Here is an 8,702-nt window from a genome sequence, read left to right on the forward strand (position 1 = left end):
TCTTCCGTAATGCATTAGTTTATCTAGTAATAAGCATCTAGCTTTCCACTGTCTTGCCGAAAGGGGTTTTACCCAAGCCAGAGAATTCAGAGCTCAAGAGAATAAGAACTACAAGTAAGAAAGTATTTAGGATACTTGCTTCTAAAGTTCGTGTGGGAGATATAAAAAGTTAAACATTTTTAAATATTAGTAACTTAAGACTTGGAAAGTAATATGAGTCATGTTGTTTGTTTGGTTTTGTTAGAAAGTAAATATTTGATGGAAACCAAAGGAAAGACTTAGCAATTAAAGTCCCCTGCACTTTGCATATAAGAAACACCATTGGATCTAAATAGCTCATTTGTATCAGACATCACAAATTTCTCTCGGTTCACCTGACTTGAAATATCTAGGTAGAGAATTTGCTTGTTGAAGCACAAATTCAAAATATATAGGTTGGCGCTCTTGTCATCTCTTAAAGGAATGTTAAAAGAATCGAATATTTCTCTGTTCCTCCACACCAATTCCTAGGCAGCAGCCACCAGTAGATAAAGCACAGGGATGTCTTGATTTGAATATTTAAATTCTGTGATTAAGGCAAATTTTCAAGGAGTTGGCGCTTCATCCCTCAGAAGAGCATTTGTGCTCACTGGATCTAATGGAGGGTTGAAGTTTCAATGCACTCGTATGTAACTGAGTTAATATGTCAAGAAGAGAGACAACCTTCCATCTAGACAAGGTGAGTAAATTAACAGGTTGCTAAATAAATTACATCTAAGGTTTAGACAAAAAAAAAGAACAACTTCAAAGCAGGGATTTGAAAGGGTGATATATTGATTCTGTTGTTGCAGTAGATTTCAATGTACAAAATACAACAGAAATCAATAATTCCTTTCATTTCAGGGTCTGCCTTTAAGAGCACCATTCAGTTCTCCAGAGGATGACTATTCCATTCCCGGCATGTCCCTAACAGTTGCTATCTTAGCTAATGGAACACAATGCATGCATGTCAGCAGAAGAGCATGAAGAGATTCTCAGCCACTGAGGCTTTCCTGTATCCCAATATCCACTCTTAAAGCCCACCCCCATACACACACACACACACACACACACACATACACACCACACACACACACACATACACATACACACACATCCATACACACACATACACACATACACATACACACACACAAAGGACAAGCGAAGGCTCTGTCTCAAGCCCAAATTCATCCTTTTATTAGACATGAAATGTTAATTTTTAGCTTCATTTTTTTCCCAGAAGAATAGAACTTAAAGGTTCCTGATATGAGAAAGGTTACTTTATTATTCTGCTATTAAGAAACCAGAGTACACATCCTGTCTTACCTCATGTAATACATTCATTCTCTCTCTCTCTCTCTCTCTCTCTCTCTCTCTCTCTCTCTCTCTCTGTCTTTTTTTTTGGATATTTTTTATTTACGTGTTAAATATTATTCCCTTTCCCAGTTTCCCATCCAAAAACCCCCTATTCCATCCCCCTCCCCCCTCTTCTATGAGGGTGTTCCCATTCCCCATCCACCCATCTCTTCCCCCTTCAAGTTCTGACATTCCCCTACACGGGGGGGGGGGGTCCATCCTTGGCAGGACCAAGGGCTTCTCCCATTGGTGCCCAACAAGGCCATCCTCTGCTATATATGCAGCTGGAGCCATGGGTCTGTCTCTTTGGATAGTAGTTTAGTCACTGGGCCAGCTTTCATAGTCTACTTTAGGACAAAATCAAATTGGGCACCTTTACTGCCTAAAACATCTTTTAAACAAAATGTCTGTAGAAAAATTCAATTTGTTCATAGAAAAGTACTTTAATGTCATTCATAAGTATATTTTGTTTTATCAAAACTAATTGTTTTTGCCTTTATAATATATCTAAAATATGAAGGGTACATATCAAATAAAATTAAGAATGTTTGTTTCCATTAGTCACAAAATGCAATAAAAATTAATTTCAAAACATTTGCTATAAGTTCCAAGAATGATAACTCATAGTTTGCGTATTTTATTTTGAAACTCAAGTAACTTTCCTTACATAATCGAAAAGGCATGGTAAACAGCCCTGGAAGAAATGCCTTTTATTTTTAGAGACACTACCGTTTAATTTTTTTTCCATTTGTTTTCCTCAAGAAAAGTTCAGTTAGGTGCATTAGCTTGTTTCCATGATAACTCGGATGAAAATAACTAGCTAAAGGCAAAAGAATGTGTGCAAATAGAAAAGGAGGCGACAGATGGCTTGGCAGCTAAGGGTGCTGCCCACCAAGTCTGTGACCTCAGTTCAATCTCCGGGACATACACAGTAAGTGAGTGCTACCTCCTATGCGTTAGCTAGCCATTGACTACTACGAACATGTTGAATACATGTGTGCACACACAGCCCTAAATACGCTCAAATACATGTAAAAACAAAACGTTTCAAAGAGGAAGGATAAAGAAATGACTCAGTTAAGAGTGCTTACTCTTCTTGCAGAGGACCATGGTTCAGTTCCCAGTACCCGTTACCATATTTGACTCTAGGTGCAGAGGATCTGGCACACTGTGGCCTCCACAGCATCTGTATGCAAGTGGCATGCGAAAAATTTTCCAAGCATACATATATACATATGTTAGAAATAAATTATATTTTAGACAGAAAAATCAATAAAATATCAATAGTATTTATAACAAGAAGCATTACTTTTTAAAAGAATTCAATAGATTGGTGGTTGTTCAAAAATCTATTCATCATTTTACATGCTGCTTAAACATCTGAGTCACAGCCATCCTTTACTGAAGATTCAGGGAATCTGAAACCTGCTTCTGAGCTCCATGAAGTATCAGTCATTCGCATGCGCATGCACACACACACACACACACACACACACACACACACACACACACACATATATATATGTATATATATGTATATATGCAGGCAGATCACTCATGAACATAAAATAAATAAATCTTAAAAACATAAGCATAGGTTGGGGATTTAGCTCAGTGGTAGAGCGCTTGCCTAGCAAGCGCAAAGCCCTGGGTTCGGTCCCCAGCTCCGGAAAAAAAAAACAAAACAAAAGCAAAAAAACAAACAAAAAAAAAAACATAAGCATAATGAGTCACTGTACGCTAGCAGGAAGATACACTAACCCTAACCCTAACCTTCCATTAAGAAAAACTCGAGTCTTGAACTTCAGTTTTAATATTTACAAAAATGTGGAATTGAGTGATTTGGGTGTTACCTTTTGATTTCAGCCCTATGAATTATTTGATCTAATCTACTAGCATTCTTTTCCTGGCTGTTGCCAGAATCGTTTGTCAGAAGAGTCCCAACAAATGAAATTCGGCAACACTACACACACACACACACACACACACACACACACACACACACACACACACATGAGTGTGCACATGTGAATTTGTAAGTCTTAATAAGATACATGAGTGATAATGAATTTGTTTGCTATGGATGTACTAGGATGCCAGAGTCCTTTGCCTTATCTTTAAGTTGCTGAAACAGCTCTAGAGTAACATGAAATAGAGGGGCTGTGGAGACCTTTATGCTACCAATAGAGCAGGGGATCAGAAGCCTTAGATATACCGAAGGCTGGTTCATCTGCTTGTATGCGATCTACTGGCTACAGGGACTTACTTCATCATTACTTGAGAGGATGATACTTCAGCTCCATGAATAAATAATGACCTGCTTGCCTTTCTGCTCTTGGAAGTTGAGATAAACTGAGGAGAGACTCAGAGAAAGAACAAACTAGCAACAGAAGAGTCAATCAGGACAATATCCAAGTACTCCCTTAAATCTCCAGTTTTTAAGGAGCTCCTGGCATACGGCCTTTAATTAGCTCTAACTGAATTGTTAGCAAAATAAGCGATAAAGACAATGTTTATAAAGATGTGGGGGCTTGGGAAGGGGAGACTGGCAGGAGGGGAGGCAGTGAGCCAGATGGGAAGTGAATAAATAAATCCGTTAATGGGAAAAAAGGATGAGCTTTATAATGACCCACAGTAGCGTGCGTGTGTGCTTGCGTGTGCGTGCGTGCGTGCGTGTGTGCGTGCGTGTGCGTGTGAGTGTGTGTGTGTGTGTGTGTGACAGAGAGAGAGAGAGAGAGAGAGAGAGGGAGATCAGACTACAGATTCAGAAAGAAAATTGCTGAAAACTGGTTATTCCATCAACCCTCTTTATGAAAACTTTATGGAAAAAAATGTCAGGTAAGGATATCATTGGAAAAGATAGGTTCAGTCAAAGTCATGCTAGCAGGGTAGATGCCAAGAAAATGTAGGGTAATACAATAAAGTGGTAAAAAATGGATTTTATTCAAAAACTACTGCAAGAGAGGACTCGAAACCAACGAGACAAAACTGGGCTTTGTCTGTGAATATGGTACTCCATCATTCAGATCAAACAAAGAAAGCATATTCGTGTTAATAGTACGTGTTGTAGCTGAGATTCCTGGATGTGGCCTGAAACTCAGCATGTCCCTTGTGGAGGAAAGATGTGAAACTGTGTTTATGGTTATCAGTCCAGCTTTTTGTTCTAGTTCAGCTTTGTGTCCATAAAGGAAAAGCTAACACCAATTCATCTTTTAATTTTGCTAGATTTGGGGCCAAGAGGAAACAGCTCACCGTTCATGCTGGCACCACTTGACCATTACACTTTGTGGCCAATTTAAAACTCTACCAGTGGGGAGAATCTTTAACCCTGCAATTAGTGGCAAACAGCCTGCAGACCTCCACCACTTTCACAGAGGCCATAGCTGGTTTATTTTTAATCTGGCCATGGGAGGTGAGTTGAGAAGGATTGACTTACAAGCTAATGGTTGATTTTTCTGTTTCCATGTTTGAAATCAATTTCCTTTTAGTATGTTTTGGTTAATTCTTTATCTACCAGGGAATCACTAGCCATAGACCATGCTGTTTGTCGAAAAGGAGACTGAAACCTCTGATTCTTTCAATGTCTCAAACAGAGAGGAGATGGCTTACAGAGGGTCTTTTCATTTTTCTTCTTCGTGTCTGAAAGGTCTTAGGTTCGGAGTTCAAGGAAATCCCTAAAAAAGATTGTCTTTTGGAGAATTATTAAAGGAGTTGCTAATGTCATGGACAGATGGACAGACAGCAGAATGGCATGGGATTTTGAGACGTGTTCAGGTTCCCAGGACAGGGTGAAGTCCTTCTCAGTGACATAAGAAATTTCGTGTCATACATGCAGTTAGTGAGTAGTGTGCAGTGTTGCCCGCAGTCAAACTGCTTATGATACCAGGATAGCAGGGCTGGGTGGGGGGTTCTGGGGTTCTTGCATTATGAGACAAGGTGGGAGGATTTGTCAACGTAGAACATAGAGGATATGGTGGAAGTGGGAAATAGAAACACATCTGACTAAGGTGTGGCCATTATGCAGGTAGGGCATGTGGTATTGGTAGCTCTCTGAGATCTTGGAGACTACAGATTCGTAAACAGGTTCTTGGTAATGGCTTTACCATTTCTGTCACATCTGCTGTGCAGGAAGAGAGGAAGAAGCCCCTGCTGGTATTATGGAGTGTGCTTAGCACCTAGCCCCAAACCTAACCTTTCCAGTCCTTTGTTTATATGCAAGAAATAGAGAAGTGCTTTTAAAGAAATTATTTTACAGAAGAGGACACCTGGGGAATAATGTATGTTAGCTCAAGTGTAGCTTTTTCTAACTAAATTAGGGGAAATCGTAACATTAGGGTATGCACTCTTTACCTAAAGAGAATTGTCAGGCACCAGAGATAGAAGGGTCTGTAACAGCCAGAATACAGCAAATACAGAGGTGAATGCCAGCAACAAACCACTGAACTGAGAATAGGTCCCCCGTTGAAGGAATCAGAGAAAGAACTGGAAGAGCTTGAAGGGGCTAGAGACCCCATATGAACAACAATGCCAAGCAACCAGAGCTTCCAGGGACTAAGCCACTACCTAAAGACTATACATGGACTGACCCTGGACTCTGACCTCATAGGTAGCAATGCATATCCTAGTAAGAGCACCAGTGGAAGGGGAAGCCCTGGGTCCTGCTAAGACTGAACCCCCAGAGAACGTGATTGTTGGGGGGAGGGCGGCAATGGGGGGAGGATGGGGAGGGGAACACCCATAAAGAAGAGGAGGGAGAGGGATTAGGGGTTGTTGGCCTGGAAACCGGGAAAGGGAATAACATTCGAAATGTAAATAAGAAATACTCAAGTTAATTAAAAACAATAATAATCATTAAAAAAAAGAAGGGTCTGTAAGATATAAGTTCTTTATATTAAGGAGATTCTTGGAAGGCATCAAGAGAACAGATACATTTTTGTTTTGTTTTGTTTTTTACATTAATTAATTTATTTTACATTCTATTGGAGCTTCTTCTCCTTCTTCCCGAGGGTTGTCTTAAATCTCATTAACGTTAATCCCTACTGGATTTTAAGCTTGAGTCATAAGAACATTAAGTCACGTATAGACAAAGGAGAATAATTGGCCTTTTAAAAAAAAGATGTAGCTGGGCCAAAATACCATTTTTTGCATTGGATCTATAACATCCTTGTAGAAGTCTGTCCTTCAAACTCTAGCAACACAGGGGCTGCTGGTTGAATTTTCAGCAAAGATTCAGCTTTTGTTTGAAGCCTCAGCTTAGAACATGTGCTTGTCAGTGGTCCTTGTGGCCAGGAGCTTGTTCTAGAATCTGGTGAGGCTTAAAATACCAGGAAGGGAGGTCTTCAGAGAAATTCCTGAATCATATCATGCCCTTAGCTAAGGTTTTACTTTGTCCTTTGAGCTGATGTACACTGATGTAATAGAAACACTGTCTGCTCTTAAAACAACAGTAAATGCAGAGATAAGTCTCCAAGAAGCAAAGACATCAAGTGAAGAGTAGTTATTCAAATTTAGACTAGGAGACTTAATTTAAATCTTTGATCATTTCCAACTTAAGTAAATGGAGAAGCAGATGTCTACTTGGTTGAACTCTGTTAAGGTTTTCTTTCTTTCCTTTTTTTAAAATCTTAATGGGAAAAGGTTTGATTTTGACTATTGAGAGTTTTAGTTTTAAAATATAAGCATCCCCAACATAGAGTTTATTTTGTTATATTTTTTCTGTCAATTTGAATTAGATCTGTTACCTAAACTAGTGAGTAATGAGAAAATTCTTTTTTATAAAGATACTGCAAGTTTTGATTCCTTTTAAACATAAAGACTTAGTCCAAACAGTATAGAGAGTATGGGTCATGAAGAGATATATCAAGAACATAATTAACGTAAGAACACGGTATCAGAATAGGGCATAAATTTACAGCAGCAAGATACACATTACAAGACCCAGTTTGCAGAAGAAGATGGAGCCCTTCCTTACCTGCATTCTATCTAAGGAACAGGGGTGCTCAAAATTTGTAAAACCCCTGGGGGAACACAAGCAGGAGAGGCTGGAGCTTCTGAACTGATGCTTTGGGGGCTCTTTCCCCAGCTCATAGCCACTCCTGTTCTTGGAGATACTTTTCCTTTCCTGATACACTCTCTCTGTTTGTGTTTTTGGTTCACTCTTGACCCCAGGGAACAAAATTGAGGAGCATTTTGTATTCAAATCTGTGAATTAGCAATTCTAAAAACACTAACTCGGTTTTCTCTCTCTCCCTCTCCCTCTTCCTCTTCCTCTTCCTCTCCTTCTCCCTCTCCCTCTCTCACTCCTCTCTCTGCCTTCCTCCCTCTCCCTTTCTCCTTCCCTCCCTCCCACCTTCCCTTCCTCCCTCCTTCCTTCCATTCCTCTCTCCACCCTACAGCCACTAAAATGTCAAGGTTCTTTCTCTATCACCTCTTCTGGAAGCTGCTGTAATTTTCAACATGCCAGTGCTATTTTTGTGTTTGTTTTCCTCTCAAATTCTAATAAAACCATCCCAATCTTCCTCCTGATTTCATTTTAAAATTATTTTACTAATGAGTGTGAGAACCCAAGGGAAGAACTGCAGTTTCCCTGGAAACAGTTTTTACCCGTAACCTTACCCAAATCAACATCAGTATCAGGAATGGATCAAGTCAAGTTGTAGGCACTGCCCAGCTCTGCTTCCAGAAGGATCCTTGCAATGTAGCTTGATAGGATTCCTGCTGAAGGCAGACCGAGGGAAGATATGGCTAAGGAACTAGGCCAAATGGTCTCCCTTTCTCTTTCACTGACAGTGAAAGCATGCCTGTTAAGCTAAGAAAAAAAAATGGACCAAAGTCAATGCATAGTCAAGGAAATAGTTCAAAGGAGCCAGAATAAAATTTGTACAAACAAAAGGTCACTTAGAGAAATAAGAATGACAGGCCAGCCACCAATCACAATGAGGGGAATCGAGCTTCAGAATAGAGATGGGAATTGTTTATAAGCAGAAAAGAAATCCTTCACAGGAATAGAATATGTCTATTAGCAATTATCCACAGCCAAGGTATAGCCTTGTAGTGCCTTGTAGTTGCTTTGTATCCAGTGGGAAAAAATTCAGTTGTGGGTTTTCTAACTCTGTTAATTATGCACATTTATACAGATGCCCTAACTAAAAATTCAGATTCTAGAAGCTCTCTGTACAAAGAACAAGACCGGTGCCCGTTTGAATATTTCACGGGCATAAAAAATGTGGCTAAGATTTCCTTGGCTAGGTGGAATGTTCTATAAAGAACAGCTTATTCAATGAAAGTGTTAAATATTCTCCCACCATCTAGAGCTAGCAACTTCT

Source organism: Rattus norvegicus, chromosome 17, assembly GCF_036323735.1.
Source record: "Rattus norvegicus strain BN/NHsdMcwi chromosome 17, GRCr8, whole genome shotgun sequence".
Classification (NCBI taxonomy): domain Eukaryota; kingdom Metazoa; phylum Chordata; class Mammalia; order Rodentia; family Muridae; genus Rattus; species Rattus norvegicus.